This window comes from Capricornis sumatraensis, chromosome 19, assembly GCF_032405125.1.
Source record: "Capricornis sumatraensis isolate serow.1 chromosome 19, serow.2, whole genome shotgun sequence".
Lineage (NCBI taxonomy): Eukaryota > Metazoa > Chordata > Mammalia > Artiodactyla > Bovidae > Capricornis > Capricornis sumatraensis.
Window position 1 is genome coordinate 25782484 of NC_091087.1, and position 9006 is coordinate 25791489.

General features: G+C 46.5%; 1 pseudogene; it reads right to left on the reverse strand.

The window, feature by feature from the left end:
• Positions 1 to 7779: 7779 nt before the first annotated feature.
• On the reverse strand, positions 7780 to 8737 carry LOC138095480 (myeloid-associated differentiation marker-like; annotated as a pseudogene).
• Between the last annotated feature and the right edge of the window lie 269 nt (positions 8738 to 9006).

Consider the following 9006-nt stretch of genomic DNA (forward strand, 5'->3'; position numbering starts at 1 on the left):
AGTGTCTCAGCTCCAACTCCTCACCTTGTGCCACCGCAAAGTCTCATTCCTGACCCAAGTGGGCAAATAGGCCAGCCTCCAGATATTTATGCTCAATTCTCCCTTCTCCCTCCTCCCTCCTACAGACAAACAGGGGTCACATCAGTTCTGCCACTGAAGATTCAGGAGAAACTTGAGCAAATCAATTAATTCTAAAGGTTCTTTCTCTCTTCTTTTCCTCCTTAAAGACTTGACTTTTAATCACCTCCTCCAGGAAGGCTTCCAGGATCCCACCAGCTCCATGTCTGATTGCTCCCAGATTGATAGTTTCGGTCTTTCTGTGAAGCAGCCTGGTGTGGACAGGTCATCACAAGTTCCTGGGTCTTACCTGGGAAAAACAGGTGAGGTGGGGAGGAAGGGAGGTGTTGCAGGGGCAGCAGACAGGGCCCAATGTGGATGGACCTGAACACCAGAGACGTAGGTTTTTAGCTGTAAGTGATGAGACCTCACTGACATTCTCTAGGGAGGGGCTGATCCATCAGAGGCCCACTTTGGAACTGACACTCTGGCTGTAGGAGGAAAATGGAATGGAGGCTGGAGCGTCAGGGAGGCAGCCTGGGTTCCTGCCTCTGCATCTCCTGGAGGACCCTCCTGATACACGTGGTCTTCCTGCATCTGCACCTGGAGGCCTGACTCGTGCACTTCATGAGGGGTGGAACTGATCAAGACATGAGAATTCTCAGGCAGACCAGCCCTCCCTGGTGGGTGACCACACAGTGAAAGGTGACAAGGGTCCTTCACAGGCCCAACTGCCCGGAGCTGCCCAGGCAGCCAGATGCAGCTCCTGAATCTGCCCCTGGTAGAAGGTCAGCACCTCGCAGCCTCGCTGTGCCCCAGAATGTCTAGCTGAACAGTGACAGGAGCATTTATGATGAAATGTGGGAGGAGAGTCTGTGTGGTCCTAGATGACAAGACCTCCATGATCGATATTTTTTAGTAACACAAATGTGTTTCTTTGTAATGTATATCCATATAAAGCTTATTTTTACCTTATAATTGTAATATATATGATTTTGTCTTTTCAAATATTATACTTGATTTCTTTGTTACCATGTGGGGTTCTTAACTACTTTTTTATGTTAGCTTTTAAAAAACTTATTTATTTAGGTATTATTGACATGAAACTGTTCTGTATACAACTCAATGAGTTTTCAGGTAAATATACACTTCATTAAACCATCAACAGTCTCAAGGCCATAAACTTTTCCATCACCACCCAAAGATTCCTCCCCATCCACTTTATCGTAATAATTATCACTTTGTCTACATGTGATAAGAACACCCTCTTTTCCAATGATCATTAATTCCAGTTGTTCATTTGTCCAAACTATGCCCTGGATGGACTTGGCCCAGAGACCTAGAGGTGACCACAGAGACTAGATGCTTATTTGCATGGAGCTCTGCTCCAGTGGGTGTGTCAGATGACAAATCCATAGACTAGTTAAATCCTCTAACAAGGTAACCTCAGGAAGTGACCAGCACGATGAAGAGAACAAAGGTCCTGGGACGGAGCAGATGACTTTTGGAGGATCCTCCTACGCAGGTGACATTTCAGCTGAGAACTGAAGACTGACAAAGAGGTGGCCACGCTGAAGGTAGACGGAACAGCTTGTGCAAGATCTTGAGCAGAGAACGAGTCGCCATTTCGAGATTACATGTAAGAGAGTTGCGGGATCTGGAGAGTTAAGGGGCCATGGAACCATGATCACTGGAGACCGAATGTCCCTGGAGACATGTGAGGCATCATGTGTGGCTCCACAGTTCTTCATCGCAGACAGCCAGGAGGGTGGAAAGTCTGGAGATGGGGCACAATTGCGGTTGCCTGAGCAATCCGGGGAGGCTCTGTGCACTTCTGCTCTAAACAATGATTTACCACATGTTTGCTGTGTGCTGGGCACTGCAGACCCCACAGCAAAGCTGATTCCTGTCCTGAAGGAGCATCTGGCTTAAAGCAGAGACATTTAGTCTAGGGGATGTGAAGACAGAAGATCCAGAGACATAACAGAACTTTCAGAGGACTCTGAAAAAAGAAAAGAGTTGGTCTGTTCTGTTCAAACTCCAGAGAGCCAGGCAAGTGGGCTTTGCACTCTCTAAGGAATTAAAGATGCCCCCAAATGAGATGGGCCACTGTGGGAGCTGATGTTAGAGCATTAGAGCCTTTCCAGCCAGCACTGCTGGATCACTCCCAGTGGAGGCTTGAAACTAATTGTTCCCAAGGATATTCCATGGAACACTGGTCCAAGATGCTGCATGGAAAGAGTTCCCTGAACATGCAAGTTTGAGAAACACTTCCTGCTATTGGTTATTTTATAATCCATACTGCTCTACTCAAGGTCCTAGGAAGCCCTGCAATAAACAAATCTGTTTAACTTTTTAACATGGTGTTAAATGTATTTGGCCATATGAAACTTTTGTCTTGCCTTAACATATGAATTTTATTACTTTCTGAGAATACCTGCCATGGGGGATCACCTCCTGGGAGCCCTCCCCACCCACCGCACCTGCCACTGGGTGAAGATCATACGGTTCATCCCAGGACAGGAGTGAGGGGCACAGTGGGGTCCTTCCCCTGCCTTCCCACAGCTCTGCTTGCCTGGCCCCTCTGGCCCTGGTGACCCTAGAATGCAGGGCTCTGAGGCTTTGTTCTGACACTAGGAGAGGAAGAAGGACTGTGGTGCATTTCTGGCCACCGGTTACTGTAAAGGGCCATTGATCTCAATGCATGGGGGTGCACGGACGGACACACACACAAACACACACTCTGAGCAAGCACGTAGGCACACAACTTTAAAGACAGGCATTGAGGTGCTGGCAAGGGACCTTTAAGAGCTGCAGGATAAGATGTTGGGCATTGGGGTGGGGCCCAAACCCTGGTTTCCCAGGGATGAGCCCTGTCTAAGGCTCTGGGGTGGGGAGGCAATAGCAGAGGCTTGTAAAAACCTTGGTTTGGGTAAAGATTGATACCTGCTCAGTTGATTCTGCATTCTAAGCAAATCTGGGTAATCAGGGTCTCTGGATTTTGTGTTTTGCCTGTTTGTCTGTTTGGTTTTTTCCTTGTCTTTCTCTGAGCATTAGGAAGCATCTGGCATAGAAACGTGCGCATGCTCTACACATGCAAATGAGGCAACTCCTTTCCCTACAGCAGCAGGTTTCAAACCTACCCCTCTGCTTGCCCTCAATCTACCCGTTCACCCCTAAAAAATTGAAAAGCAACTTCCTGTTTAAGAATAGGGCCACTGGTACTTTTTGCCCTCATAACCAGAAAAAAGAAGAAAAAAATCCAGGTTAATGTCAATTTAAAAAAAAAAAAAAAGCACAAGCTAAACTTTACAAATTATGTTTTACTCAGGAACCTTATGAAGGACCATAGCCTTGGAGACAGCCTCTAAGATAGTTCTGTGGAACTGTTCCAAAGAGCTAAGGGAAGAACCAGAATATGCATGTGTTTTTGCTGAAAAAAAAAAAAAATATAGCATGAAGTTGACCATCAAAAGATTATTGCTAGCCATAAACCCAGGCACCTCAAGTTAACCATTTTAGTGCTTTCCTATCTATGGGAAGTGAGTGTGAGCTCACTGAAATTATTAGATGTGCATGTTAACCATCTTGAACTAGTATCCTGTTTTTATCCATTCTGAATTCCTCTCTGGTTGCACTTTTGAAGGTGGCTGCAGTGGCTGATGGATACATAGAGGGCAACATCCATTGTTTACTGAAATGGCAAGCCATGTTCTTTGTCCTTGGCAATTTCTCCTGGTCAAACTTTGACCAAGGTTTGAGAGGCATTTCATAGCCAGTTTGTCCGAGGGCACTAGAAAGACTCATTCCTAAATCAGGCAAGGATTCTTTCGATAGGCCACTTAATACGCTAGTTTTTCAGATTAGGTCCTGTTGATAACCCCAAATTCTATGGATCACCTGTCTCACTAGTCTTTTGGGATCTAGGAAATATTTTCTCCTGTTGCTTCTCCTAAAATCTAGAGTTGCAGTATTACAGTTACTCTATGTAGAGTTTTATACATGGTAGAGTAACATGTTTGCTGCTGCTGCTAAGTCACCTCAGTCGTGTCTGACTCTGTGTGACCCCATGGACTGCAGCCTACCAGGCTCCTCCGTCCATGGGATCTTCCAGGCAAGAGTACTGGAGTGGGATGCCATAGCCTTCTCCAGAGTAACATGTTTAGCCATCATTAATTTTGTCGGAGGCTTGGTTACACATTGGGTAAAATAAGAGATAGCAATCTTAGAAGCAGACAGAATATAAGTGATAGAGTGGTGACGTTAATAAAGTCATAGTACAGCAGAGAGAGGCATGAGGCAGACATAATTAGAAAACAGTAAGAGACAACAAATTAAAACAGTGAATAGTATAACTAGTTGTAATCTGGTCACAATAAACCATCAAGTCCACAGGAGAGCAAGCTGGATAAGCCAAGTTCTAGAGGGATCAGGTAAAGAGAAAAAGATAAATGTTACATCTTTATTTACAAATGTATACTTTACGAATTTGTTGTAGATCATAGCATAAGAGGAAAGGTTTTCTGGAAACCAAAGATTAAAAACCCTTCTATTTCGGGGCTTCACTGGTGACTAGGTGGTAAAGAATTTGCCTGCCAATGCAGGAAACATGGGTTCGATCCATGGTCTGGAAAGATCCCACGTGCCACGGAGCAACTAAGCCGTGCCCCACAACTGCTGTGTCCACAAACGCCAGAGCCCGTGCTAGGCAACAAGAGAGGCTGTTGCTGTGAGAAGCCCGCACACTGCAACTAGAGGGCAGCTCTGCGTAGCAATGAAGAGCTGCAGTGAAGACCCACCCAAACCAAAAGTAAAAGGAGGTGCCACCACAAAGGTGCAAGGATGTAGCCCTCACAAAATGTGGAAAGTAAAAAAATAGTAAAGAGAGTAAAAAGAAGGTCAGGATGACCAAGGACCCTTCTGGGTTGGGATCCTTTATAACTAATTTCCCTAAGAGTTGGAGGAGCCAGACAAAAAGTCTCCTTCAAATCCCAGTGTATTTCACTGGTTGCCATATGAGTTCCTCTGAATAACAGAGACCAAGCTCTTAAAACACGGGGAGGGGTGGGGAAATGCCTAAAATCAGGTACATTTAATCACAAAGACATAGGAAGAGAAATGTAAGTTTTCACTACAGGGCTTTTGTTCCTTTAAGGTAAGAATTTTAAAAGGATGGTTTATCAAGCTGTTTTCTCTAGCTGCACATGCAAAAATATATTAATTTTTCAATGTCAAAAGAACCCCAATCTGGCCAATTCAGGGTGAGATTTCCTTTAATTATCAATTAAGCAGATCCTTGTAAGTATAAACTCTGTATGAACATAATAAACTATTCCCAGTATCCTTCAACTGAGAATAATCCAATGTGCATGAAAAAAAATCATAGTCTATCTAAGAAACAAGTGGAAATTTTTATTTGAGCTAACCTGGAGGATTATAACCCAAGAGACAGTCTTTCAAAAATCTTTCTGAGGACTGTTCCACCTGTTATAGGTCAAAGCACAGTTGTATAAGCTTTTGAGACAAAAAGTTATACATTAAATGATATATTATTGTCAGTTTACTCAATCCAGATCTACACAAACAAAGAGAACAATGGGTATGAGTCATCTTGTTCACACTCAGTCGTGTCTGACTTTTGCGATCTGATGGACTATAGTCCACCAGCTTCCTCTGACCATGGGGTTTTCCAGGCAAGAATACTGGAGTGGGTTGCATTTCCTCCTTCAGAAGATGTTGCCAATCCAGGGACTGAACCTGCATCTCTTGCATCTCCTACACTGGTAGCTGGATTCTTTACTGTTGGGAAGAATCTACCTGAGAAGCCTGGGTCATCTTGGTCCCTCACAGAATTAAGAAGGAAGATTATCTCCTAAGAAGCCGTGATCTTTGATGAAATCAAGAAAAAATGTTGCCTCCCAAGGAGGCCTAGTTCATGCAGATGCGCAATACACAAAAAAGTGAAGGAGGAGACCCAAATGGGCAGGGAAAAGTTTATGCTTCAATTTTTCTCAACTTGCCATAAATATGGATTTTGTTTCATTACCATTGAGTGTGTTTCAACTGAGCAAAATCTTCCCACAACTTTTAACTGAAGATAAACCAGTTACTGCTTCTCAAAACTAAGTTTCAAGGAGAACCTACTCCTCCAGAGAGGAGCTTAACACCGCAGGATAAAATTTAGGATTATCAGACAATAACAGGAAATCTAAAACCCAAGAGAGACTCACCCCAATTCATCTGGACTCCCTAAGGAGGCAGATGGGCACAAGAGGCCTCTGGCAGTACAAGGCTCAGTGCTTCGTAGAGTTCAGGAGAAGAGGAGAAGCCTTCCCTGGGTGCTTTCTGTAGTCGACTGAAAAAAAAAAGCAAAACCTAAAAGTCACAAATTTATGTTTAGTTTGGAGATGTTACTGAGGACTCTAGCCAAGGAGACACTCTCAGATAGCTCTGAGGAACTGATCCAAAGAGGTAAGGGATGAGTCAGGATATACAGGAGACTACTGGTGCTGGGGGAACACATGTAGTTAAAATCAGTAGATTACTGCTGATCGCAAAAAACAGATATCTCAAGTCAATGATTTTACTGCTTTTCTATGTATGGGAAGATACAGTGCTCTGGGCTCACAAAAACTATTCCTCTGATATGCATCTTAACTTTCTAGGATCAGTACCTTGTTTTTCTCCATTCTGAATTCCCGTCAGGGTAGGATATTAGGGCTGAAACAGAGGCTGATGGCCTGAGGACACGATGGACAAGATAATTCACCGTTTTCTGAAAATGCAGGCAACATTCTTTGTCCACATTTACACCACTTCTAAGGCTGGTGGGTCCACGCTCTTCTCACTGCAGAGGCAGGACAAGCTGTTTAAATCACCGAGGCAGGAGGGCCACATTGCTGCCCCTCACCAACACTGCAGACACGTGTCTTCAAGACCCTGGGGTCCATCACGAGCTCCTTTTTTGATTCCACAGAGAGTAGTTGGCCTGGAGGGCTTTCACTCCTGGCTTCCTCTAAAATGTGCTTTAGTCAGTCAGTGTTTAGTGAGCCTGCAAAAATTCTGGAGCCAATCTCAGGTGAGGCTGAACACCAGGTGGGGCCCACGGACCGAAGGTCTCTGCTTTGAGTATCCTGCCTGTTGGACGTTATTGATCTCCAGATATTTCTTTTTTAATTTAAATGGGAGGCACACTGTGCACCCCCCTCTACTGGGAGAAAGTGAGCCCAATGCTTATCTACCTGCTTCCACCCCAACATACACACATACACACATACCAACTAAGGCACTGCCAGGGGGACAGACACGCTTTGGCAATGAGGACCTCCAGAGGCCCAGGGTGTGAACAGAGGCACAGAGGACTGTATGATGTGAGGAGGCGGGAGGGGGCGGTGGGCAGAGAAGGAAGGAGTCTCAGGTCCTGATGGATCAGAAGAAGGAAGATGGGGAGAGGGGGTCAGGACACAGGAGACAAGAAAACCAAGGATGACCAGAAAAGGGACAGAAAGCAGAAAATGTAGAAAAGATGAGAGAAGCAAGACAAAGAGGCAAAACAGGATATGGGCAACCACACTAAGCAGGAAGGACACAGAGCAGAAGGAGCGAAGGAAACAGAAAAGAGAGAGAGATGAGAGGGGCAGGACGTGAGGAGGGAGAGAGCCAGGAAGAGGGCAGCAGAGAACACCAGAGCTCGGTGAAGATACCTCCTGTGAGCTGAGGGGATCAGGAGTCCTTGGGCTGGTCCTCAGTCCCTAACAAAGACCCAGCGGGCCCAGTACACCAGGTCAGCCACGTAAATCAGCAGGTTGACTGCTGTCAAGATGGCTACAACCAGTCTTTGGTCCCAGGTGCACACCAAGTGAGTGAGTTGATGACGGCAGCTCACATCACTGGACCGCTGGGGCTGGCCACCAAAATTCTCGTCGAACTGGTAGAGCAGCCAGAGGATCAGAGCGCTGGCGTAGAGGAGGATGGAGAGCAGGGCCAACCCCAACAGGAAAATGGGGAAGCAGAAGGGCAACTTGTTGCTATAGCCTCCCAGATACAGCAGGAGGGTCATGGCCCCCAGGAAGAGGCAGATGGAGTACGCAGCCACACACCACACCAGGGCCGGCTGGTGCAGGTACAGGGAGGTGTTGCTGATGAAGCCGAAGATGACACAGGCCACGAAGTTCTCTAGCCCCTTGAGCAGTCCTGGCATGGGGAGCACATAGCAGGTGATCTGGCTGGGCCGGGCACAGATCCAGGCCACTTCAGTGGCATACGTCACAGAAGCAAGGCAGGAGAAAGCCGTAGCAGCAATGGCGTGGTTCCAGGAGCTGCCACGAGGGACGATCTGGATGTACATGGTGGGGTAAATAATGGAGGCCGAGAGGCAGAGGAGGGTGGAGTAGGAGGCATAGTTGATGAGAAAATCGTCCCAGGAAAAGGGCCAGAGGAACTGGAGCCCACATAACTCGACTATGAAAGTAAGGAGGGTCACGACGAAGCAGAAGCACCAGATGAACATGGACCAGTTACCTATGGTCTCCCTCCAAGTGCCAGTGGTAGCCACCAGCGAGAAGGCCAGGCAGGTGGAGAGCAGCTGCAGCAGGCGGAGGAAGTAGCCCTTGATGGTTGCAGAGGCCAGGCCAGAGGACGAGCTCATGGTGAGCCTGATGGTCAGGCTGGTCACTGTCATCAGACTGGGTCTTCGCTGAGGACCTACCAGAGAAAGATCTAGCTTTGGAGGTGGATTAATCAAACATCTGAAAAAAGCCTAGGGTCCTGCGACAGCTGCTACTCAGGATCTGTGGAGTTGGAACCAATGACTCAGACAGTTGGGTAACAGCACAGCTGATCCAAGATGATTCTCTCCGCCCATCACCCTTGGCCTTGTCACAACACTTGTCTTATCCCAAAGTTCAGAGCAGGGTGGGTCTGGCCTCAAACCAGGAACGTTTTGGATCC